Source organism: Hypanus sabinus, chromosome 11, assembly GCF_030144855.1.
Source record: "Hypanus sabinus isolate sHypSab1 chromosome 11, sHypSab1.hap1, whole genome shotgun sequence".
NCBI lineage: Eukaryota > Metazoa > Chordata > Chondrichthyes > Myliobatiformes > Dasyatidae > Hypanus > Hypanus sabinus.
In genome coordinates this window covers 9,065,798-9,092,891 of record NC_082716.1, presented here as the reverse complement: position 1 = coordinate 9,092,891, position 27,094 = coordinate 9,065,798, and the positions used below count along the sequence as shown (strand labels likewise).

General features: G+C 44.0%; 1 protein-coding gene across 12 annotated transcripts in view; it reads left to right on the top strand.

Moving 5' to 3' along the window:
* adgrl2a (adhesion G protein-coupled receptor L2a) overlaps positions 1-27,094 on the top strand; it is an 840,245-nt gene that overhangs the window by 415,394 nt on the left and 397,757 nt on the right. The window contains exon 1 of one of the 12 annotated variants that reach the window (XM_059983760.1): positions 26,532-26,566. The exons of the other annotated variants lie outside the window; for them this stretch is intronic. The gene's annotated coding sequence lies outside the window, so the exon portion shown is untranslated. Of the gene's footprint in view, positions 1-26,531; positions 26,567-27,094 lie in introns of those variants that run through there. 12 annotated transcript variants of the gene reach the window in all.

Sequence of the window (27,094 nt, the reverse complement as noted above, 5' to 3'; positions counted from 1 at the left end):
TTTAAGTAATGTTCAATAGACTAGTGTATATAAGTCATTTGCTCTTTCGCGCTGAAGCTATAATTGAGGTTATATGGCTACACTTCCATTTAACATGCGCTAGAACAAGGATTGGACAAATTTGGGTTGTTTTCTCTGAAGCGGAAGAGAGCTGAGGGGAGATGGATCTAATAGAGGTTTATAAGATTATAAGATAGATAGTACCCTTCTTCCCAGGGTTGAAATCTCTAATACTGGAGATCATGCACTTAAGGTGAGAGGGAGTAATTTCAATGGAGATGTGAGGGTCAAGTTTTTACACAGAGAGTGGTGAATACATGGAATGTGCTGCCGGGGGTGGTGGTAGAGGCAGGCTTCTAAGAGACATTTAGATGGGTACAAGAATGTGAGTGAAACTTAAGGATATGGACATTGTGTAGGCAGAAGGGATTAGTTTAGTTGGCCATTTGATTATTAATTAAATTGGATCAGTACAGCATTGTGGGCCGAAGGGCCGGTTCCCATACTGTATTGTTCTGTGTTCTACTATGTTTCTTTGCATCTCTTTATTCTACTTTTTTTTTCTAATGTTAATTAACCCAGTTTCCTTTTCAATCTGTCAGAAAGGATTTACCAGTGTCTGGGAATGGAATATGCAGTATAATCTAAAGTATGTTCTCTGCATCTGCAGCAGCTGTGGTGGCAGAACATAGAACAGCAGTGCATTTTACCCATTCACATCTGGCTTTTGAGTGGAAAGCTTTTGACCTGAATAGCTCAACTGTCAGTTGTAGTGGCAAATGGAGGTGATGCATTGAGTTGGATGTATAATGCCCCATGTGTAGCACTTTCCGAGTTTGTGTCAATACTGCGATGGAGTTAACCTGCATTGTTTGTGTCTCAGACAAAAGAGATTCTGCAGATGCTGGCAATCCAGAGCAACACACACACACACACACACACACACACACACACACACACACACACACACACACACACACACACAATGTTGAGACATGCAAAGATGCACATATACACAAGTGAGTACTATACAACTGCCTTGATGGACTTACACATACACAATGAGATTTGCACACACAGCATGAACAATGGACACACACTACCGAAACACTCAGTTCACAGGTCAGGCAGCATCTATGGAAATGAATAAATAGTGGACGTTCTGGGCCAGCTACTTCATCTGGACTGTCATCCATAGATGCTGCTTGACCTGCGGAGTTCCTCCAGCACTTTGTACGTGTTGTTCTGTTTATGTTTCAGCTGGAGAAAGAGACACTAAAACAATTAAAGATACTTTGAGTTGATGGTGCGGTTTATGGACAGTTATGTAAAATGAGTTGAATTAATGGCTGTGTCTGAGTAACGGTCACTGCAGACACTGAGTGTTTCGGTAGTGTGTGTCCATTGTTCATCCTGTGTGTGCAAATCTCATTGTGTATGTGGAAGCCCATCAAGGCAGTTGTATAGCACTCACTTACGTATATGTGCATCTATGCGTGTCTCAACATGAATGTTTCAGTGTGTGCTAATGATGATGTAGCTTGCTCATTCTGTGTGTGTGTGTGCGTGTGCGTGTACACACAAATCTTATGTATCTGAGAGTGCTGGTATGGATGTAAAACACCGTGTATGCACGTTGGTGCACAAAGCTAATCTGTGTTAGTCCTTGTGCTAGTGCAGGTGTTAATCCTTACTCTGAATGTGTGTCAGTGTTAGTGTGTGTATATACAAGAATTTCATTTTGTGTTTCAGTGTGCATATTGCATGCAGATTACTCAAATTTTACTGTATATTCCTTTTCTCATTGCCCCCCTGATGTGTGTGTGTGAATGTATGTTGATATGTGTTTAGCATATCTTCCCCCCTTTTTCTTATTGCTGCTTCTCTCCCTCGCTCTTGCGAGTGTGTTTCTCTTTTTCCCCCTCTTTCCAGCATTTTGTCCGCCTGTGTACGTGTATGTGTCAGTGACAGTGTGAGATCTGCGCCTGTGTCTACATTTAATCAGCTGTCTGGCCAGCTTCAGTGACCAGACAAAAGAAAGCCCAGTTGCTAGAGCTTGCCTACGTCATGAGGTCTGCTTAAAGGAAGGTTCTGGTGAGCCCGTGTGAAAGAAGAGGACAAATTGAAGGAGCAAGTTAGACTCTGAGGTGAGCTTTCATTCTAGTTTGAGTCATGTTTCAGTGGTTGTCCTTGCATGGCACTAAAAGTGACTTTACCAGAGGATGTCCTTGTTCTCATACCTATTTTTCTAACAGAGGAGAAATAAAGGAGAGATTTTGGACCTTCAACAAATCTCCTTTTGACTGGTTAGCTTCCTGGCCATCTCCTGGCGGTAGCACCCTGTTCTACAGTTGATGCTGGAAGTTTGTTTGTAGGTTTTTCTGGTCAAAGTGTGTGACAGGTCCCACCTTAGTGAATAGGATCTGTCTTCTTCACCTCATGGAGTTTCATCTTGAGACAATACTCCAGCAAGCGGCTTTCTTGAGTTTGAGAAGATGCTCCAAAGAATAACACTCCCTCTAATATTTTGCTTACAAGTGCATGGGCTAACCATTGCTCAGAGCAGTACATTTTTACACAGCCTAAAAACTTGCACGGCACTTTAATGAACCATTATATAAAAGAAAATTCCAGCTGCATGGCAACAAAGGCTATGTGCATAGGAACGTTTCAGTTACTGCGCGACTGCGCACCCGCGTGTCTTAGAGAAAACAGCGCCAAAGAGGTTCGGTCATGTAAATCTCCGCAATGCGTTAGGCTCACGGCGTTTCATTTTTCAAGGTGACTTGAAAGATATCAGTCGCCCAGTTAACATGCCAGCTACTAACCTGGTCTTCCGCGGGTTGTGTTGGTAGCTAGTGTGCTAACAGGGTTCCTGTTGCAATACCTGTTTGTAACAAGGATGTCATGACCCATTTAAACAGAATATGTCAGTGGTTGAAAATAGCATGACAGGGAACAGAGAGCATCAAACAAGATGTCAGAAGGTTTCCACAGGTCAGGCAGCTTCTGTGGAGGGAATTGGACAGTCAGTGTTTCTGGTTAAGATCCTTCATCATCTGGACAGTTCCTCCAGCTTATTGTGTGTTGCTCCAGATTCCAGTATCTGCTGTCACACACAGCGAATTGTGTGTGTATTTGTGCGTGTGTGTGTGTATGCTTCAGTTAGTGTGGGCTAGAATGTACTGTACAGTGTGTATGTGTGTCTCTGTTAGAATGTGTGTTAGTGTGTTTGTGTGTCAGTGTGCATTGGTATGTTAGCAAACTGCTCTGTTCCAGTCCACCTCAGCCGGATTTTCATTGAACACTGGCACGCTGTTTGCCTGCTCTGTGTGGTGCTCCAGCACGGGAGGGAATGTGTTGGTACCATGCCCTCCCAACCGAACAGCTGCCTGCACTGCGCAGTGAACAGTGGCACCCTGAGTGTCTTTTTGTTGAGATTGTTGTTGGCAGAGATGGGGTGGGGGGGGGGGGCAGTTCCTGGACTGGAATTGGATACTTCTCACCTGCGTAACAGCTCTGTGCACCATCTAGGTGGAATAAGATTGCTTCTAGTTTCCCCTTTATAACCTCTACCAAATATGGGTGGGGTGGAGGTTATATTACTTTAGAACATACTGTACACAGTTCAGGCTCTTCGGCCCACAATGTTATGCCTACACTTTAACCTGCTCCAAGATCACTAATGCTTCCCTTCCATATATCCCTCCATTTTTCTCTTATCCATGTGCCTATGAGAGTCTCTTAGGCTTCTCTACCACCCCCTTAGCCGTTGTTCAATGCACCCACCACTCTGTGCAAAAAAACCCCTCTGAAATACCCCTATACTTTCCTTCAATTACATTAAAATAATTTATTTGATTTAATCCTAGGCCAATCACGGGACAATTTACTGCCACCAATTAACCTACCAACCGTTCTGTCTTCGGACGGTGGGAGGGAACTGGAGCACCAGGAGGAAACTCACGCAGTCCAGTGGGGGATGGGGGGGACATAAAACAGGGGCGGGAATTGAACCTGTACCATGGAGGTTGTGCTAACCACGACACCTTTATGCTGCCCTGTGAAAAGATGGTAGCTGTCCTCTCTGTCCGTGCTTCTTATTATATGCACGCCTCTATAATTTAATTAGATGAATATATTGTCTTGTATTCCAGGAAGAAAGCCCTTATTCACATTGAGATTTGGAGTAAATAGTGCACATGCTTATGAATAAGGTGATCAGCACAAAATGATGTAATGTGAGCGGGCTTCAAAACTTTGCTACAAACCACAGTGATTGGGGTGATTCCAACATATGTCTTTATAGAATTATAGGATTGCTGCCACAATCAATATCTTTCGGTCAATTATACCCACCCAGGGTCACCTTCCCATACATTTGTCCAAAGATTCTTTAAAGATCAGAAAGATTCGTCAAAAGATAAAAGATGTAAAATACTTTCGATAGATTTAAAGATTGGCTTTATTTGTCACAGGTACATCGAAACATACAGTGAAACGGGCTGTTCGCGTCAAATGAAATGGACCAAGACTGTGCTGGGGGCGGTCTGGAAGTGGACGGTCCTTCCAGCGCCAACGTAGCATGTCGGCAATTCACCAACCCCAACCAGTACATCTTTGCAATGTGAGGGGAAACCGGAGCACCCGGAGGAAACGCAATGGTCCTGGACAGAACGCACAAAGCCCTTACAGTGGCGCAGGAATTGAACCTAGATCCCAAAGCTGTGTGGAATGAGCTTCCAGTAGAAGTGGTAGAGGCAGGTTCGGTGTTGTCATTTAAAGTAAAATTGGATAGGTATATGGACAGGAAAGGAATGGAGGGTTGTGGGCTGAGTGCAGGTCAGTGGGACTAGGTGAGAGTAAGCGTTCGGCTCGGACTAGAAGAGCTGAGATGGCCTGTTTCCGTGCTGTAATTGTTATATGGTTATAAAGGATAAAGGTCTGGTTAGAGTGGACGTGGAGAGGATGTCTCCTATAGTTGGGGTTCTTTAGGACAAGAGGGCACAGCCTCAGAATAGAAGGACGTCCCTTTAGAACAGAGCCAGAGGAAGGTGACTCCGGAATTCTTTGCCACAGACGGCTGTGGAGGTCAAGTCATTCGGTATATTTAATGTGGAGATGGATGGGTTCATTATAGGTTAGGGCATCAAAAGTTACGGGCGGAAGGCTGGAGAAGGCGGTTGAGAGGGATAATAAATCGGCCACGAGTGGGCCGAATGTCCTAATTCAGCTCTATGTCTTGTGATCTTCATCTGATTCTGGGATGCTTCGATCAGAACAAATACGGTCGCGCCCGCCTGCTAACCTCAAATCTGCGATACCCGAACTGTAAACACAGGAAATTCTGCACAAATTCAGAGCAACACGCACTCACAAAGCTGGGCCGCGAGTCTCGGCCCGAAACATCGACTCTTCATTCATTCATTTCTACAGAGCGGACGCTGTCAGACTTGCTGAGTTCCTCCGGCATTCTGTACGTGTTGCAGCTAAACCGCTTCTGGTCGACGGTTTGCTCCGGGAAACAACGGCCAGCGCGGAGAATGGGGGTGCCAGTCGGGCGGGGCTAGAGTCTGGCATTAAAACGCAAAGAGTCCCAATAAAGTGTGTGGAGGTACAGTGAATCCGTTGGCATCTTTTAGCGCTTCGGTCCTGGGATGTTTGCATTCGGCGGCGGCGGCGAGCAAATGCAGAAGTTGGGTTGCAAGGGGACTTCGTATTTTGAGTAACACACGCACATAAATGCTGGTGGAACTGAGAGTAAAGCACAAATGTTTTTCTCGACTAACACCGATTAGGGCTCAGTCGGCTGGTTCGAACATGCTGCCTGACCTGCTGAGTTCCTCCAGCATTTTGTCTTATGAATTTCCAGCATCCGCAGAATCTCGTGTTCCTCTCTGATTGAGTTTGATATCTCTTTGGAGATCTTAGGGTGTCGAGCGCCGGACAAGGAGGCGAAGCTGGAGGAAGGGCCCATTGATGATTACCTGCTCCCCCACCACCCTAACCTGTTCAAACTTCGTGTTCCTTCAAGCTCTGGACTCGCTACATTCCGCATCTATTGTCCGTCCTGCCGAAAGAGTAACCCATCTAACCCCGCCGGTCGGGTTTAACCCTAGCTCAGTGCAGACGGAGCGACCCCTTCCCAAACAGGACGAGAGAAGAAAATCTCATCCTCTCTCTCTCTCCCCCCCCCCCCCCCCCATCACCATTAGCCACTGTCCCGGCAACGGTCTCTGTCGATAGCTCATATCCCGGTCCGCTTTCCCCATCTCCGGATACAGCCTCCGCAGACAAGACGCTCCCCCAAGACAAGAGAGAGATCTTTTATTTGCCATTTTGCCTGTCACTTAATTTAGAGATGTTTATGGATCCGATGGGAGGCCTCTGGAGGAACGGAGCAGTGAATGTGTCGGGATGGCGTGGAGCTCAGACGCTGTAATATCCTCTAAGTAGGTCAGGTCGGCGACATGAAGGCAGCTTTATCGAAAATACTGAGCGAAGAGCACACTGCAGTCTGCGAACGTCTGCTTCACTGGCCCTGTGAAAGGGGGAGGGGGTTCGTCTGCGGTCTCTGCAGGTCATCTTTTAGACGCTCTCTTTTTATTTTCAAGGAATTTCGAACGGTGGGGAGAGCCCAGACGCTGGGCAAATCCATCACACGCAAATTTGATTAAAGGGGAACTTGGGATAGATTTGTAAAGCGGCGATGGTGCCATTAATGTTTATTGGATCCAATATCTTCTGGATTATCCCCTCTAATGCTGTGGTGCCCCCCTAGAGGTACACCCCAGAGATACATAGAGTCTGGCAGGCAATGTACAGTGAAACTCCAGCGCACACTGAACTCTCAGCGCATGTCGACGTTAAGCCCTGCTGCCAAATCCATCACAGGCAAAGCTCCCCACCACGGAGCACATTTACATGGGACACTGCCCCAAGAAAGCAAAGACCCCCGCCGTCCAGGCCATGCTCGCTTCTCACTGCTACCATCGGGAAAGAGGTGCGGAAGCATTATGTCCCCCGCCACCAAATTCAGGAACAGTTATTACCCTAATATCATCAGACTCCTGAACCAGAGTGGGTAACTTCACTCGCCACTCTTCTGATTGTATGATCTACAGGCTTACTTTCAAGGACTCTTTACCACTCATGTTCTCAGTATCACTTCTGTCTGCATAGTTTGTCTTTTGCACAGGTATAGTTTTTCATAAAATTACATTGTATTTATTTTATTTGTAAATGCGAGAAATTTATGTACCTGTGCATATTTTATTCCATATATATAGTTTAACCTCTAACTTTATGTTTTATATAATTCTTTATAATTGTTGAACCCTGTTTTTTTTTGTTGCATGAGGTGCAATGATGGGCAAGCCACAGCAAGTAACCTTGATCCTTGACAATAAATCTCAGGGTAGGATATGGTAACGTCTATGTACTTTGATAATACATTTACTTTGGGGGAATTAGATGGGTTTTATTCTTTGCATGCATTTTGGTTCCCCTTCTCTGTTCTGGCAACTTTCCTAGTTGCCAGAGACAGAGTACAGAAGCAGGCCATTCGGTCCGACACATCCTTGCTGAATGATGATAACATCACTCAACTTCACTTGCCCCAACGTAGAACTAATTCTACAACCAATAGTTTCACTTTCAAGGACTCTACATCTCACGTTCTCGATATCTATTGCTTATTTATTATTATTTCTTTTGGAATTTGCAGTCTGTTACCTTTTGCACATTGATTGTCAAGTTTTCATTGATTCTGTTGTGTGTTTCTATTTACTGTGAACGCCGTAAGAAAATGTATCACAGGGTGGTATATAGTGACATATATTTACTTTGATAATAGATAGACTTTGATTATCCGAGTTAGCTACTTTTGTTTGCCTGCATTTGGCCCACTTCCCTCTAAATCTTTTTTGTCCAAGTGCTTTTTCAATGTTGTAACCATAGCTGACTTTGCCTCTTCCTCCGGTAGCTCATTTGTGATCATTTCACCCACCGTTCTGCTGTTTGTGCATGTTGCTGTGTTTATTGTTGTCATGCTTCCAGTGTACCCTGTGAGCTTCTCCGAACAAAGAGTTTCATTGCACCCTGGTGTATATAACAATGAAGTAATCTAATCTAATAATAATCTAACCTAATCATTCCATATTCCCAGTCCTGATGAAGGGTCTTAGCCTGAAATTTTGACTTTTCATTTCCCTCATTGATGCTGCCTAACTTGCTCAGTTCCTCCAGTATTATTGTGTGCATTGCTCAAGATTTCCACCTTTAGCGGAAAGTCTCAGAATTGTGCTTAATATCACTAACATATGTTGTGAAATGCGTTGTTTTGTGGCAGCAGTACATTGCAATCATAGTAATAAAAACTATAAGTTGCAATGGGAAGAATATATATAAAACTGAATTAAATAATTACCTCAAAAAGAGAAGAGAAAAAAATACTTAGTGTTTATGGGTTCATTGTCCATTCAGAAATATGACGGTGGAGGAGAAGAAGCTGTGCCTGAGATCTTGAGTGTGTCTTCAAACTCCTGTACCACCTCCTTGTGTTGGTAGCAATGAGACGAGTGATGGGTGATGGGGGTCCTTAATGATGGGTGGCACCTTTTTCAGGCATCGACGTTCAAAGATGTCGTCAGTGCTCCTTTGTCTCCATTATCTTGCATCGTCACTCCATATACCTAACTCAGAGTGGAAAAGTTTCCCCTTTTAACCTTTCCCCTCTTCTTTATCCTTTAATTGCAGACTTTGCACTCTTTTAATCCTTTTCAACTGTACCCTTCAACCTCATACCTTTCCTTCATGATCTGAAAGGTCACCCTTCAGCCTTCTGCACTCCAGGGAGAAAATACTCAATCTCTGCTAACAAGTCAAGCCCACTGACTTGGTAATGTCCTCATAAATCATTTTTGCATGTCTTCAGTATAGTAACATCCCATACATTTAGGACCAGCTTTTACCCCTTTGTCATCAGCTTTCTGAAAATTTCATGAACCATATCACTATTCCTCTTTTGTACTCTCTTCCCCCTCCCTCCCTCTCTCGCTCTCTCTCTTCCCCCCTTCCATCTCACGATCATAATTTTTTTGTCTTGCACTGTACAGCTGTGTGTAAACAAAGCAACAAATTTCACGGCATATGTCAGTGACAATAAACCTGATTCTGGTTCTATTACTAGAGCATTACGAGAGGAATTGATGGGGTAGACAGTCAGGTTCTTTTTCACAAACACAGAGGACATGCATTTAACGTGAGAGGTAGGAATTTTAAAAGGACGTGTGTGGCAAAATGCTTACTCAGAGAATGGTAAATGCCTGGAACGTATCAGGTCATGGGAAGAACATAGAAACTCATCCTAGACAGTGGTGGGAATTGAGCCTGTTTGTTGGTGCTGTACAGTGTTATGCTAACAATTACACCATTGTGCCATTTCTAAACACATCACAAATTGGTTTCGAGAGGAGGTGAGGTTTTTTCCTCAACTCCCCTCCCCTCACTCACTAAAGATGACAAGGTAGGGGTGTCAGTGGAGTGAGTTCTCTTCGACAGGTCTGGTTGCCAATTGTAGCCTCACTATCATTCAAGGAATTTGGCATCGGAATTGATTTACTATTGTCATATCTACTGAGAGACAGTGAAAAACTTGTCTTGCATACAGTTCGTATAGATCAAATCATTACACAGTGCATTGAGAGAGAATAAGGTAAGACAATAACTGCATGCAGAATAAAGTGTGACAGCTACAGAGAACGTGCAAGTAGACTGTAAGGTGCAAGATCATAATGAGATAGATTGTGAAGTCAGGAAACCATTTAATAGCCTTATAACAGTAGGGTGCAAACTGTCCTTCAGCTTCGTGGTATGTGCATTCGGATTTTGTATCTCCTGCCCATTGGGAAGGGGAAGGAGAGAACCTTACTATGTACAATCCTGAAATTCATTTTCTTGCAGGCATTTGCATGAAAATAAAGAAATGTGATAGAATCTACCAAACAAACCCCAAATAAACAGACTGACAAATAACTAAGAGCTTTAGAGAGGGTGCAGAGGAAATTTCCCGGGATGCTGCCTGGATTAGAGAGCATGTCTTACGAGGATGGGTTGATCGAGCAAGAGCTTTTCTCTCTCGAGTGAAGGAGGATGAGAGGTGACTTGATAGAGATTTACAATGTGATAAAAGGCATGATAAGATCGAGTGTACAGCCAAAATTTTTCCCCCCAGGATGAAAGTGGTTAATATGAGGGGGCAAAATTGTAATGTGTTTGGAGGAAAGAATGGGGTGGGAAGGTAGTGATAGGTTTTTTGCACAGAGAATGTTGGGTGCATGGAACACACTGTCAGGGATGGTGATGGAGGCAGACATTAGGGGCATTTAAGAAACTTTTACATATGCACAAGTTTGAAAAGAAAAATGGAGGGCTTTGTAGTTGGGAAGGGTTAGATTGATCATAGTGGGTTAGAAAGTTGGTACAATATAATGGGCCAAAGGACCTGTACTGTTCTATTTTTAGCCAAAAGTATAAAATAAGATAAAGTGTGCTAATAAAAAGGTAATTCTGAAAACATGAGTTCAAATTGAGTCTCTAGGTCGTAGAATCAGTTCAGAGTTGTTGTGAGTGACATCAATCATGCTAGTTCAGGAGCCTGATGGTTGTAGGGTAATAACTATTCCTGAACCAGTTAATGTGTCACCTAAAGCTTCTCTACCTCCTACCCAATGGTAGGAGTGAGAAGAGAGCATGGCCTGGATAGTGGGTGTCAGTGTTTTCCAACTTTTTTATGCCATGGACACTAACCATTAACTGAGGGTCTGTGGACACCCCACGCTGGGAACCCCTGGTGATGGATGTTGATTTCTTATGGCAATGCTCCATGTAAGTGCATTCAATATTAGACAGTGCTTTGTCTTTGATGGACTGGCTGTATCGACCATGTTCTACTCCTGGCATTGGTGTTTCCACACCAGGCCATGATGTAACAAGTTAGGATTGTTTCTCAAAAGAAATCAATAATCTTTGTATTTTAAACACAAGAGACTCTGCAGATGCTGGAAATCCAGAGGAACACGCACAAAGTGCTGGGAGAGCCCAGCAGGTGTTGCTGCTCCATCCTGCATCTTGGCAGAAGAAGAGGCCGTGGCCTAACGTGTCAGAGTGGAAATTGGGATTGGAATTGAACTGGTTGGCCAGCTGGGTAATCCTGATTGTCACGGACGAGATGAAAATGCTCAACATAGCGTTCCCCTTGGTCTCATTGATGTAGAGAAGGCCATGCCGGGATCACTGGATGACTCCCAACAAACTCTCAGCTGAAGCAGTTGCCTCACCTGGGAGGAATTCTAAGGGCCATGAATGGGGGTGAATGGAATACCTTTGTTTTTTTTTTAATTTATGTTTAGTTACTTGGAGGTATAGTGTGTAACATGCCTATCTGATCCAACGAGCCACACCAACCAGCATCCCACATATTTACCGCCGCCTAATCACTAGACAATCTACAATGTCCAATTGAACTATTAGCTGGGACATCTTTGTAACATGGAAGGAAACTGGAGTGCCTGAAAGAAACTCACGTGGTTCGGCAGGGGAGGGGAGAGTTTCCAAATATTTTACAGATGGCATCAGAATAGAACTCCATACTCTGACGCCTTGAGCTATAATAGCATTGCGCTAGCTGCTACGTCACTTTAGACAGGTTAACACCTCTGTCAAATGTCAAACAGTAACAAAGAATGAGATGCAAATGCTTGAAATATTGATTGTGTGTTATCCCCACTGTGTAATTTCAAGCTCTTTCACACAGTAGCTCAACTAAACAGCAAGCAAGGTCTGGAATCAGATACAAGCGACGTGGTATTAAATTGGAATAACCACATTTTTATCCTGATCGCATGCTGCAGGCCGGTTGGGTGCCAGAGCTGTGGTGATGCTTTCTTCCATTTGCATTAATGCCACATGAGTAAGCAATGCTGTTAAGGGAAGGAATATGAACAACAAGACCAAAAAGCTGTGCATTATCTAATTCATGCCCGCCAGCTAAATACAAGAGAAGAACTCTCAATTCTCGAGCTGAGGGATCATTTCTGAACGGACCATGAACACTACCTCACTATCTTGCTCTCTTTTTGCACAGCTTATTTAATTTAATTTTGTTTTATATAAACTCAGTGGCCACTTTATTAGGTGCACCTGTGCAGCTGCTCACTAATACAAATATCTAATCGATCAATCATGTGGCAGCAACTCAATGCATACAAACATGGTTAAGAAATTCAGTTGTTGTTCAGACCAAACATCAGAATGGGGAGGAAATGTGATCTAAGTGACTTTGACCTTGGAATGATTGTTGGTGCCAGAAGGGGTGGTTTGAGTATCTCAAAAACTGGTGATAACCTGGGATTTTCACGCACAACAGTCTCTAGAGTTTACAGAAAATGGTGTGAAAAACAAAAGAACATCTAGTGAGGAGCAGTTCTGGGATGAAAACAACTTGTTAATGAGCGAGGTCAGAGGAGAATGGCCAGATTCGTTCAAGCTGACAGGAAGGCAACAGTAGTTCAACTGATCACACGTTACAACAGCGGTGGGCAGGAGCGCATCTCTGAACATACAAAATGACAAACCTTGAAGTGGATGGGCTACAGCAAGAGGCCACGAATGTGCACTCAGTGGCCACTTCATTAGCTACAGGAGATACATAATAAAGTGGCCACAGTGTATATATTTCTTACTGTAACTTTATGTACATATTGCAATGTATTGCTACCACAAAACAACAAAACTCATGACAAATTCCAGTGATATTAAACCTGATTTTGATCATGTTCTCTGCCTACATGATTAATTTGTTAGGGTTTGGCTGAGATCAGATGAAGGTACTATTTGAGACATTGTAGGCCAGTAACTGAGTTTTCTATGAGCTTTTGGATACAACAAAGATGGAGATAGTGAGGGAGATGTTTGTCAGTGTTAGCAGGCAGGATGTAAGTTTGAGGTACAGATGTGCACTGTAACATAAACACAAGAGATTCTGCAGATGCTGGAAATTCAGAGCAACAAACCCAACCTGCTGCGCAGGTTGACTCTGTGGTTAAGAAGGCATATGGTGCATTGACCTTCATCAATCATGGAATTGAATTTAGGAGCCGAGAGGTAATGCTACAGCTATATAGGACTCTGGTCAGACCCCACTTGGAATACTGTGCTCAGTTTTGGTCACCTCACTACAGGAAGGATGTGGAAACTATAGAAAGGATGCAGAGGAGATTTATAAGGATGTTGCCTGGATTGGGGAGCATGCTTTATGAGAATAGGTTGAGTGAATTCAGCCTTTTCTCCTTGGAATGACGGAGGATGAGAGGTGACCTGATAGAGGTGTATAAGATAATGAGAGGCATTGATCGTGTGGATAGTCAGAGGCTTTTGCTCAGGGCTAAAATGGCTAACATGAGAGGGCACAGTTTTAAGGTGCTTGGAAGCTGGTACAGAGGAGATGTCAGGGGTAAGTTTTTTATGCAGAGAGTGGTGAGTGTGTGGAATGAGCTGCCAGCAACGGTGGTGGAGGCAGATACGATAGAGTCTTTTAAGAGACTCCTGGAGAGGGTGCTTAGAAAAATAGAGGGCTATGGGTAAGCCTAGGCAATTTCTAAAGTAAGGACATGTTCGGCATAGCATTGTGGACTGACGGGACCTGTATTGTGCTGTCGGTCTTGTTTCTAAAATACTGGCAGTCAGGCAATGTCTACGGAGGGAAGTAAACAGTCAACTTTTTGGGTCAAATCCCTTCATCAGGACTCCTGCAGGGATCCTCCAGCAGCTTGTGTGTGTGTGCAGATTACTTCGAGCATCTCTTTACAGATGTGTTGATGCATCGGAACCAGGTGTATTATGACAGACTTAGCTGATGTGAAATTTGTTGTTTGTTGGCAGCAAAGACAGAAAATTACTGTAAATTACAAAATGCACAAAGAGACATTCTGGAGAGGTACATGGACGGGAGGGCTATGGAGCACTATGGTCCGGGTGTGGTCCAGGCAGAGTATTGATTTTGCACAAACTCAGTGGGCCAAAGGTGTGTTTTTCTGTGCTCTAGTACTCAATGACATAAATAGGGAAAACGAAGGCATATTGGGGTGGTGCTCATGGTTCATGAGCCCCTCAGCAATCTGATGGCAGAGGGGAAGAAGCTGTTTCTTAATCATTGAGTGTGACTTTTCAGGCTCCTGTCCCAATTTCACCATAACCTATTCCATTAACACCCCTGAGAGATTATACTGCCCTCCTGTACTCTAGTGGCAAGCTGCAATGTCACTTTAACCTACTGACCCATGTGTTTGAGATATGGGAGGAAACCTGGTGCTCCCAGGTCATCCCATGGATGTCCTGTGTATTTGGGATCGAACCCAGCCAATCGAGCCACTGCCTCGCTGCACTGGCCATCCAAGTTCAAGATCGATCTTCAGTGCTTTCCTTGTGGAGCTTGCATGTTCTCTCCCGTGACTGTGTGGGTTTCAACCCTAGTGCTCAGGTTTCCTCCCATGAGGGTGGGGATCAAAGGCATGCGGGTTGGTGGCTTAATTTACCTGTAGTATTTCAGTAAGAGTTAATAATTGGGGGCATGTGGGAGGGTCAGATTTGTGTAAAAAGGGAGTTTAATTGTCGGCAAGTGTCAATTGTGGGGGGAATTTTTTTAGCCAGAAGGTAGTGAATTAGTGGAATTCATTGCCACAGACGGCTGTAAAGGCCAAGTCATTGAATATATTTAATGTTGAGGTTGATAGGTTCATGATTAGCCAGGGTCTCAAAGGTTACAAGGAGAAGGCAAGAGAATGAGGTTGAGATGGATAATACATCAGCCATGATCAAATGGCAGAGCAGACTCGAAAGGTCAAATGGCCTAATTCTACTCCTATATCCTATGGTATTTTTGAGTGATGGGGTGGAGATACATCTCTGCCAAAGGAGGTGTAAGGCACTCATTCCCTCCCCTGGTCTGCAAGTCACCTTTAGGCAAGGCATAGCACCTGCATTCCTCCTAATCAGGGTCATGTGAAGCCATGGGAGCCGGTGCTGGATGGTCATGTGAGCAGCTGGTGCATATCACAAGTCCTGGTTATGTGACCACTGATGCCAGACAGACAATCTCTGAAGAGTATTGATACCGGCCTGGGTCACCCGGCTTGTAAAGACACTGCCCAGAAGAAGGCAATGGCAAACCACTTCTGTAGAAAAAATTTGCCAAAAACAATCACGGTCGTGGACAGACCGTGATTGCCCACGTTATACGACACGGCACATAATGAACAAATGATCAATTGATTCTATTGCTATATGGCATGGATCCGATGGGCCAAAGGGCCTGTTGCTGTGCTCTGTGATTCTGCTGCTGCTAAAGCCAGTGATCTGAGCCTCTGTAATCAGAGCACTGAAGGAAATGGCCTATAAAACCCATAATGACTGTCAAACCCATAAAGAATGCTTGGAATGGAAATAACAAGGTGGAACAAATTGATGACCACAATGGTCTCTGTGCTAACGGATTTGGGACTTCAGGGAGGTCCCCACACATCATCCTGCAGATGATACCTGCTTGGTACATCTTTGTTCCCTCTCTCTCACCCCACCTCCCACCTCCTCGATCTCTCCCTCTGGGCACAGATGTTTGCAGGCTGCCAGTCATTCTGGCTTCCCAGGAATCTCCAGGAGACAAAGATCAGCCTCGCAAGGCCTTGCCAAAACCCAAGGGGGCAAACTTAAAGAGGGTTTCTGTGTGCCTTTGCATGGAGCAGGTTTGCAGTGTGATAGTAGGGGAGGAGGAATGTGGTGGGGGAGGGGGGGAATCATACAGAGAGGTTGCTGGGTACGTAAAAGATGTTGCCAGAGGAAGCTGTAGAAACGGTTACAATTTCAGTGTTTAAGAGACTCTTAGGTACGTGGATAAGAAAGTTCAGAGGAAAATGGGCCAAATGATGGCAAGTGGGTCTAACTCAACTAGACATCATAGTAAATATGGATGAGCTGGGGAGAAGGGCCTGTTTTCTGCTACATAACTGTATTGATCTATCTGTTTCTCTCGCCATGTATCTATTTATCTATCCAGCTACATATATCTATCTATGCAATCATGTATATCCATCTATCTATCCAGCCAGCTGTCTATCTACCTGCCTATATCTATCTATTCAGCCAGTTATCTATCTTGCCAGTTTGCTCTAGCTATCTGGGTATTAGAGTTTGAAAGATGGGATTTCTTTTCTCCTTAGCCTCTCTATAGAAGTACATAATTGCCGATAACCTAAACATAACTTGAGTAGCTCTACGTTGTGACTTCAGAAGCTCTGAGCTGAGAGATATCTTCAGAACCGCTGCCCACAGCAGCTTCTGTCATTGGCGGGGACAGCAGTAGGATTTTGTGAATAAAACATGCGAGAGTCGCTTTACGTACTTCGCAAAATCACAGACCTTTACTTGCATCACGAACAAACCAAAAACAGTGAGCTTACGCTGACATCATTACATCAGAGTCCGTCTCTTAAAGTGAACACAGCAACCCTGTGAGGGAGGTTGTGAATTATGTAGAACGGTTTCTATTTTGAGCAAAGTGTGTCATCTGTCACTGTGAGTAAGAACAATGTAAATCTCAACAGCTCCACCCCACTCTGTAATCATCCTTCTGTCCACGAGAGGCAAGTACTTCCAGCTCGCTGGAATTTGTTTCCCGTTAAGGTTAATGACACCGATTTGCTCTTCTTTTTAAAGAACATAAGGCATTGGAGAAGAAATAGGCCATTCGGCCCATCGAGTCTGCTCCGTCATTGCACCATGCCTGATTTATTATCCCTCTCAACCTCATTCTCCTTCCTGCTCCCGTAACCTCTGATGCTCTGACTATCAACCTCCACTTCAAATATACTCAGTGACTTGGCCTATACAGCAATGAGTTCTGCAGATTCACCACCCCCGGCTGAATGAATTCCTCCTCATTCCACCTGTTTTAAAGGGCTGTCCTTGTAGAACCTGACTTTGTCCTTAACTTGATCTTGAGTCACTTTTGGGTCTACTTATTTTGCAAGCACTTAATAAACCATTTCAATGCAAAAGGCTTACATATAAAAGAGACTGCAGATATTGGGAGATGAAGCATCACACAAGATGCTGGAGGAATTCAGCAGGTCAGACAACATCTGTGGAGGGTAATGGACAGTCGAGATCTTTCATTTGCAATGGAAGATCAAGGGGAGATAGCTAATTTGCAGAGGTGAAAATAGATGGAGTGCCATGTTAGCATAACAGTTAGGGCAAAGCCATTACAGTTCCTAGCATTCCAGAGTTCCAAGGTGAATTCTGGCGACGTCTGTAAGGCATTTGTCCATTCTCCTCTTGAACCACATGGTGCCCCAGTTCCCTCCCACAATCCAAAGACGTACCAGGTTGTCGGTTAATTGGTCATTGTAAATTGTTCTGTGATTACGCTGGGCACATTGCTCCTATCTGATCCCAGACCTTGCATGCTGTCTAGTTGAGCAACTCTGTGAAAGAGCTTGAAACGACACAGAGGGGATAACACGCATTTGCATCTCATTCTTCCTTGCTGTTTGACAGGGATGTTAACTTGCCTAAAATGGGACATCATGGTAGCTTAGCGGTTAACGCAATGCCGCAGCAGCCTGAGGCGATTTGGAGTTGGAAGTTCAATTGCGACGCCACCTGTAAGAATTTTGTACATTCTCCTTGTAATTGCAAAGGTCTCCTCCGGATGCTATGGTTTCATGCCACAGTCCAAAGACATACCGGTTAGTAGGTTAATTGGTAATTGTAAATTATCTGTGGTCAGCCTGCGGTTAAATAGGTGGGTTGCTGGGTAGCATGCCTCATTAGGCCGGAAGGGCCAAATCTCTAAATAAATAAATAAAATTGAGCTGCAGGTGAATAAAAAAGCATATGAAACTAAATATATATCTACAAGGAACTTATTACGTCACAGCCAATTAACTGCTTTTGAGATTTGATCGCAGTTGAAATGCTAGAAGTGTTTAGCTTGGGCACAGCAAGATCCCATTCATCTGGAGTTCAGAGGAATGAAGGGGAAATCAAATTGAAACTTATCAAATACTGAAAGGCCTAGTTAGTGTGGATGAGGAGAGGGTGTTTCCTATGGTGGGTGTGCCTAGGACCAGAGGATACAGCTTCAGAATAGAGGGGTATCCTTTTAGAACGGAGATGAAGAGGAATTTCTTTAGCCAGAGAGTGGTGAATCTGTGGAATTCATTGACACAGACGGCTGTGGAGGTCATGTCAATGGATATATTTCAAAGTTCAAAGTAAATGTATTATCAAAGTGTATATACAGTATATATCACCATATAATACCCTGAGATTCATTTTCTTGCGGGCATGCTCAATAAGTCTATAGAACAATAACCAATGAAAGACCACACCAACTGGGGCAATCAACCAGTCTTCAAAAGACAAACAAACTGTGCAAATACAAAAAGAAAGAAATAATATATAATAAATAAATAAATAAGCAATAAGTATTGAGACCATGAGATGAAAAGGTCTTGAAAGTGAGTCTGTAGGTTGTGGGAACATTTCACTGATGAGGCAAATTAAGTTTAAGGTAGAGTTGATAGGTGTCTTATAAATCAGACATGATGAAACAGTGGTGGAGATTTGATGGGCCGAATGGCCCAATTCTGCTCCTATTTTATAGTCTTATTAATAATATTTTGCAAGTAAGCAGTTAATCTGTTTAAGTTGAGACTTGGAGATTGGCTAGGAAGGATAACATTATAGTTCTCAGTGATAATGTGATAACGATCTTTCAGGCTGAGACTAGACTGAGAGTGATGGGTGCTTTGACATTGTATTTATATTTGAGCAGCATCTCAAGCCTTTCCTTCACTCTTTCTCTCGTGAATCTCCCTCCAGAATCTGAATCAGTGTTATTGTCGCGGACTTAAGTCATGACATTTGTTTGTTTCCAAGTGACACAGTAGTGTGGCGGTTAGCACAAAGCTTTACAGAATCAGCGACCCGGGTTCAATTCCCACCGCTGCCTGTAAGGAGTTTGTATGTTCTCCCTGTGACCACAAGGGTTTCCTCCAGAGGTTCCGGTTTCCTCCCACAGTCCAAAGATGTACCGGTTGGTAGGTTAATTCCCGTGATTAGTTAAGGATCAAATTGGGGCATTGCTGGGCTGTGTTTGTCAATAAATAATAAAAAAAAATAAGTCAATGGTGCAGAAGTAGAAAGGCGAGGTAGTGTTAACTAGTTCATGGACTGTTGAGAAATGTGATGGCGGAGGGGGTGAAGCTGTCCTTGAAATGCTACGGCTCCTGTGTCTCCTCCAGGTTGATTATTTATCTATCTATTATTGGAATACAGTGCAGAATAAGCATAGGGAAGAGGTACAAACTGCTTACAGGCAGCGATGGGAAATGAACCGGGTCTCTGGTACTGTAAAGCTTTGTGCTAACCACTACATTGCAGTGCTGATAGTAACTTCAATCTTCCTTCAATCCTCCATCCCCATCCACCCACCCCCCACCTCACACGGTCTCACCTGCCGGCTTGTATTCCGTCTCCTCTCATCTTATTCTGGTGTCTGTCCCCTTCCTTTCCAGTCCTGAAGAAGGGTCACGGCCCGAAATGTCAACCGTTTATTCCCCTCCGTAAATGCTGCCTGACTGACTGAACTCTTCCAGCGTTTTTTGTGTGGTGCAGTTTAACTTTTACCTTGAAGTCCTAATGATGGCATTGCTGTCGCTGAGAAGATCTCGGCAGCATTGTGTGGAGGCTTAGTGACGATGGCTGACTGAGGGGAAAGTCTTGGCGATTTGATGCTTTGTGCTGAACTGTCTGCTTACCCTTCGAGCAGTTGTTCACAGAGGACACAGTCACCCCGCCGTAAACTGAACCAGTGCAGTTGTTCTCATTCGCTGACAGCTACTTACTGCCTTGCTTCATCGCAACAGAGCTTGTGTCTTGTGTTTAATGTGATGCATGGAACTCGCTGTGTGTGTGTGTGTGTGTGTGTGTGTGTGTGTGTGTGTGTGTGTGTGTGTGTGTGTATGTGAGAGAGAGTGTGTGTGTGTGTGTGTGTGTGTGTGTGTGTGTGTGAGAGAGAGAGAGAGTGTGTGTGTGTGTGTGTGTGTGTGTGAGAGAGAGAGTGTGTGTGTGTGTGTGTGTGTGTGTGTGTGTGTGTGAGAGAGAGAGAGTGTGTGTGTGTGTGTGTGTGAGAGAGAGAGTGTGTGTGTGTGTGTGTGTGTGTGTAAAGCCTAAATGTGGAGCAGTGTTTTTTTTAACACATGCTGAGAACATCTAAAAGAGAATTGTCATCTCACTTTCGTTTTAGTGTTTCTTGGCACGGTAAATGAAACGGCCTGTGTCCCTTTAATGAGTTTGTAGAGAGCGATAAGCCGGACTGGGAATGGGGAAAGCCTGCCTGGTGTGGCGTGGCACTTTACTGCAATGTTTACTGTTCTCTGTTCTGGTTGCTGTGCCTTTGAAAGCATTTAGTAGGCTCTGTAGGAAATGGACATCAAATTAGACCTTTTATCTTGTCGTTTTATTTCAGCTAGAAATTGCTCACTATTTGCCAGCGGAATGTGTCAACATGACACTCACCTACAAGCCTAACACCTCATCTTTCTGTGTGTGTTGTAGCTGTGCGGGGAGGAGGTGTATCTGTAGAATGCGTTGCCACAGCCTGTGCAAGCCAAATCATTGGGTATATTCAAAGCAAGGTTGATATATTTTTGATTATTCAAGGGCTTGAAGGGATACAGGGAGAAGGCAGGAGATTGGGGTTGAGAGGGAAATGGATCAGCCATGATGAAATGGTGGAGCAGACTAATTGACCAAGTTCTGCTCCTGTGGGTGGAGGTGAGGGGAAATTTACTTGACAATGTGTGGTATCATTCTTGATCTGGTCTATTTGTGTCCTGAAGAAGGACCTTGGCCCGAAACATCAACTGTTTATTCCTTTCCATAGATGCTGTCTGACCTGCAGAGTCCCTCCAGCATTTTGTGTGTGTTGCTCTGGATTTCCAGTATCTGCAGGCTCTTTTGCATTAATCATCTGATTTATGGCCAGGTCCTAATCTCCAGCTGAAAATTCCGAGATTATACTGTAACAACTGATGTAATCCCCTGCTGTAAGTTCCCCTTGGGTCAGATCCAAGTCATAACGTAGTTACAGTGAAGGAGGCCATTCAGCCCATTGTGTAAATGATGTCCCTTTTCAGAGCAGCTCTCTGGTTTCACTGGCCCTTTTCCTGTAGCTTTCTTTGGTCATTGTGATTGTTATAAATGATTAAGAAGACATTTAGTAGGTAGGTTAGTAAGGAAGATGAGAGGTGACTTAATCGAGGTGCTTAGAATGATGAGAGATTAGATAGAGTGGATAGCCAGAGACCTTTTCCCAGGGTGGAAATCCATAATACCAGGGGTATAATTTCAAGGTTATTGGAGGGAACTATAAAGGAGATGTCAGAGGTAAGTTTTTACCCAGCAAATAACACACACAAAATGCTGGAGGAACTCAGCAGGTGAGGCAGCATCCACATTACTATGCAAAAGTCTTAGGCACATATCTATTGCTAGGTGCCTAACACTTTTGCACAGTACTGTAGTAAAGTTATGTATTGCACTGTACTACTACTGCTGCAAAAAAAAAACACATTTCTTGACATATGTGAGTGATGCTAAACCTGATTCTGGTATGGGTTTCTGTTGTGGAGTGAACTGGGAATGGGGCAGGGAGAGGGGAATCATGGTTGGGAAAGGGGGGAAGAGAGAGGGGAGGGAACAGGAAGCACCAGAGGAACATTCTCTAATGACCAATTAACCAATTGATTGGAAATAATTGATCTTCCCCGGTCCCCTAGGACTGGGTATGTTTGCATCCGTGCTGGCCCCCTGCCCTGGCACTCCTTCTCTGCCATCTATCCCACACCCCTTACACAGAGCTCCACCTTGCCATTTCCTGCATCCTTTGCTCACTCTAGAATTATAAACTTGCTGTCCCCTCCAAGCTGACAAATACAGTACTGTGCAAAAGTCCCAGGCACCCTCGGTATATAAATGTGCCCCAGACTTTTGCACAGTACTGTGTAGGTTGAAAAAGCAGTTGGGACATTTAAGAGACTCTTAGATAGGCACATGGATAATAGAAATTTGGAGGGCTATGTGGGGGAGGGTTAGATTGATCGGAGTAGATTAAAAGATCGGCACAATATTGTGGGCTGATGAGCCTGTACTTTTCTATGAACTATTATATATTCCAATCCCCCTTGAAGATTGTACTTGAATCTGTCTCCACCACATCTGCAGGCAATGCACTCCACATTCCAAATGCGCATTGCATGAAAAATGCTCCCGCTTGTCATCCTTAATTCTCTTCCCCTTTGTTGTATCCCTGTGATCTCCAGAAACCAGCCCTCCCCCCCGCACCCCACCAAAGGGAACTGCCTCCCACTCACCATTCTTTCCAGACGCCTCACTATTTTATACACTTACAGCGAGTCTTTGTTGAGACGTCTCCAAAGAAAACAGTCCCAGACTCTCTAATCTATTCTCATAAGTGTAGCCTCTCATCCCAGGAACCATTTCTCATAAATTCACTTGCAACCACTCCGAAAATGTGGGGATGGGCCTAGGCAGAATGATAGTTTGCCATGGACTAAAGAGGCCGAAGGGCTTTTCCTAAGCTGTAGGTTTCTTGACTCTATGACAAGAATTGAACACAATATTCCAGTTGAGACTTGAGCGCTATGATTTGTAAAGGTTCAGTATAAATTCTTGTCTTTATATGTTATACCTCTGATGATGCAGCCCAGAATTGTGAATGTCTTCTTAATTGTGTTCTCAACACCCACCAGCACTCTCAATGATTTTTGCTATCTATCTTGTTTACTTTGGTCCTCCTTCCCTTTTAACACAGTATCTATGTTGTTCCTTCACATACCTTTTTTCCAAAATGTGTTATGTCCCCTTTCTCCATACTAGACCTCATCTGCCACCTATCTGGCCGTTCCAGCAATATGCTCTTTATCCTGTTGCAATAGACCACAATCCTCCCTCACTTTAAAACACAAGTCCTCATCAACCAGAAATCTAGAAATTGTGGCTTGTGCTCCCAAATCTTGGTCATCAAAAAGCAATATCTCCTGACCAATCCTTGGTGGTTGCTGTGACAAACCTTCCTCTAACTTGAGAAACAACCTTTCATATATATCATTACACACAATATCAACAGTCAACATTTCGAGCCAATACCCTTCCTTAGGACTGGAATGAAGTCTCAGCCCAAAACTGGTGAATTTCCAATTACATGGATGGCATTTAGAGTGGCAAAGAAAGTCCTCCATCTCTGTCTGTCCTTGGTCATCTTCACTATTGTGTCTCAGAGCTCCTCATTTCCACCTCTACAGTATGGCTCAAAGTTGTCTTTGGTCTCCCACGTTTCCTCCACCTTTGGGGGGTCCAGTGAAGTGCTGTCTTGATGATAGTTGGCCTCCCTTCTCATCATGTGTCCAATTCATCACCGGCATTTCTTCAGTGTGATTGTGGCCATGTCTTGGTGACACTGAAGGAGTAGGGCCTACAGAAGTTGGAGATGTTTCTTGACCTGAATGTCAGCCCAAAATGTCAACTCTCTATTCTTTTCCATAGGTGCTGCCTGAAATGCTGAGTTCCTTCAGCATTTTGTGTGCGTTGCTTTGGGTTTCCAGCATCGGCTGAATCTCTTGTGTTTTCACACCTGCCGTCTATTAATTGGGCAGTTTCACGTCCTCACTTTCAATGCCATGTGCTGTCTCATTCAGATTCATTTATTTATTAATGCACGTCAAAACACACAGCGAAATGCAACCTTTGTGTTAGTGACCAACTCGGATGTACTCGGGGCAGACTTCAAGTGTTACCTCACATTCCGGCGCCAACGTAGCCTGCCCACAACACAAATAACAACAACAGATCAACAGAGGATAAAACAACCACAGCAAAACAGCCCCATTTCCTCCTACACATGCACACACACACACACACACACACACACACACACACACACACACACACACACACACACACACACACACACACACACACAGTACTTCAACCATAGGATAGGAAGCCGCTGGGCATCCAGCCTCCCGTGGACTGGCAGACTTACAGACTCAGACATTTGGCCATGTGGCCTTGATTTTGAACTCGCTGGCTTCAGCCTTTGACCTTTGGGCGCCATGGTTGTGTAGCAGTTAGCACGTTGCTATTACAGTCGGGGCATCAGAGTACAGTTCAATTCTGGCATCATCTGTAAGGAATTAGCACATTTGGGTTCCCGTGACTTTGGGCTTCTTCTGGATGCTCCAGTTTCTTCCCACACTCCAAAGACATACTGGTTAATTGGTCATTGTAAATAGTCCTGTGATTAGGCTAGTATTAAATAGGTGGGGTGCTGGGCATTCTGGTTCATTGGGCCGGAAGGGCCTGTTCCATGCTCTGTCTCGAAATAAATAAAATTCGGTATTGACCCTAGCTCACACAGAAATTGGGACCCTGACCTCAAAGCCTCGAATTCTAAACTCACCAATGACAGTAACCAAATCTCCAGTCCTGAACTCTGACCTTGCTGATCATGGGAGTCCGAACCACCTTACGAGCTTGCTGGATGTACTGTACATTAAATGAATTACTCTCTTCATCATCCAAAAATTCTATCAGGTCCATAATCCTTCACAAAAGCCAAACCCGTCCATTAATTCTGGCTACACTTCCCACTGCCTCACGACCACAGTGAACGTCATCACGGACCCACTTCCACTCTAGTCTTTCTCACCCTTCCCTTCTCCTGTCTGTACCAGGATGTTTATACATCATCCTATCAGTTGCTGGGCTTTGTATAAATTTGGGAGCAACACATAAAATGCTGGAGGAACTCAGCAGTCAGGCAGCGTCTGTGGAAGTGAATGAGCAGACAACGTTTTGGGACAAGACCATCTCAGCCCGAAATGTTGACTCTTTATTCCTCTCCATAGATGCTGCCTGACCTGTTGAGTTCCTCCAGCATCTTGCGTTGCTCTGGATTTGCAGCAGCTGCAGGATCTCTTGTGCATAGATTTTGGAGTTGTAATGCACCCTCAGTAAATGATAATTCACCCTTCTCGATGGTGAATCAGAATCAGGTTTAATATCACTGGCATATGTCATGAGAAACACACACAGAATACTGGAGGAACTGAGTAAGCCAGGCAACATCTATGGAAAAGAGTGCATTTAACGTTTTGGGCTGAATTGTCGACTGTACTCTTTTTCCTAGATGCTGCCTGGCCTGCTGAGTTCCTCCAGCATTTTGTGTGTGTTGCTCGGATTTCCAGCATCTGCAGATTTTCTCTTGTTTGTGATGGCATATGTCATGAAATTTGTTGTCATTAAGTGTGTGTGTATATATATATATATATAGTGGACTTCAGGAAGTGTAAGAGGAAGGAACACATGCTAGTCCTCACAGAGTGATCAGAAGTGGAGAGAGTGAGCAGTTTCAAGATCCTGGGTGTCAATAGTACCTAACCATATTGATGCAGCTACAAAGAAGGCAAGACTGCATTTCATTAGGAGTTTGAGGAGATATGGTTTGTCACATAACACACTCAAACTTCTACAAATATACTGTGCGAAGCGTTCTGACTGGCTGCATCACCGTCTGGTATGGGGTGGCCACTGCACAAGGTCAAAGTAAGTTGCAGACTCTTGTAAAATTAGTCAGGACCATCATGGATACCAGCCTCCATAGTATCCAAGACAGCTTCCAGGAGTGGTGCCTTAGGAAGATGGCATCCATCATTAAGGATCCCCACCACCCAGGACATGCCCTCTTCACAATGCTACCATCGGGAAGGATGTACAGAAGCCTGAAGGCATACACTCAGCGATTCAGGAACAGCTTCTTCCCCTCTGCCTTTTGATTTCTAAATGGACATTGAATCCATAAACACTACCTCACTACTTTTTTTATTTTTTTATTCATTTTTTTCTTTTTATTCATTTTTATTTAACCCCCTCCCGATGTAGGGTTTCGGCCCAAAGCGTCGTCACTACCTCCTCCCATAGATGCTGTCTGGCCTGCTGGGTTCTGCCAGCATTTTGTGTTTTTTTTCATTTGTTTGCTTTCTTTGCACTGCTTATTTTAACTTAACTATTTAATACTCACTTATATATTTAATATATTCAGGGTTTTTTTGGCTACATTTATCATGTGTTTCATTGTACTGCTGCCGTAAAGTTAACTAGATAAAAAAAGTTATGAGGTAGTGTTGGTGGGATCAATGTCCATCCAGAAATGTGATGGGAGAGGGGAGGAAACTTTCTGAATGATTGTGTGTGTCTTCAGGCTCCTGCTGGTCTTTCCTGGTGGTGGCAATGAGAAGAGGGCATGTCCAGGGTGATTGGGCCAATAATGATGGATGCTGCCTTTTTGAGGCTTCATATTCTGAAGATTCCTTGGATGCCGAGGAGACCAGAGCCCATGGTGGAGCTGATACCTCAGAACCAAGTAAAGATGAATGTGCAGTTATGATTTTTATTCCCTAATCTTTTGCTTGTATTATGGGAATATGATACTGTAATTGTAAAAATGTTTTCATTAATTCAAACTCATTAACTAATTTGCGTCACTACTTCACAGAATTCATTTCAAATAGATGCAATAGGAAATTGTGAAATTTAACATCACCCCCAAACTTGGTTCTCAGAGGGGGACTCGTTTGTAAATGAACCTGAAGCAATATATTGAACTCCATCTGTGTTCTCATTATTAGTAATTATTCATTGCTGCCTTATTAATGAGTCGTTTCAGCTTACGTCGAGGTTTGCCGTCATCTTCTTCATCTGAAAAGACTTGTTCTCAAGTTGAATCATTTAACTCAGTTAACGGAGAAGGGCAGGAAGAATGCTGGAATCCTATCAAATATTGAATGTCCTACAGAGAGTGGATGTGGAGAGGATGTTTCCTATAGAGGGGGAGTCTAGGACCAGAGGGTGCAACTTCAGAATAGAAAGCAACACACACAAAATGCTGGTG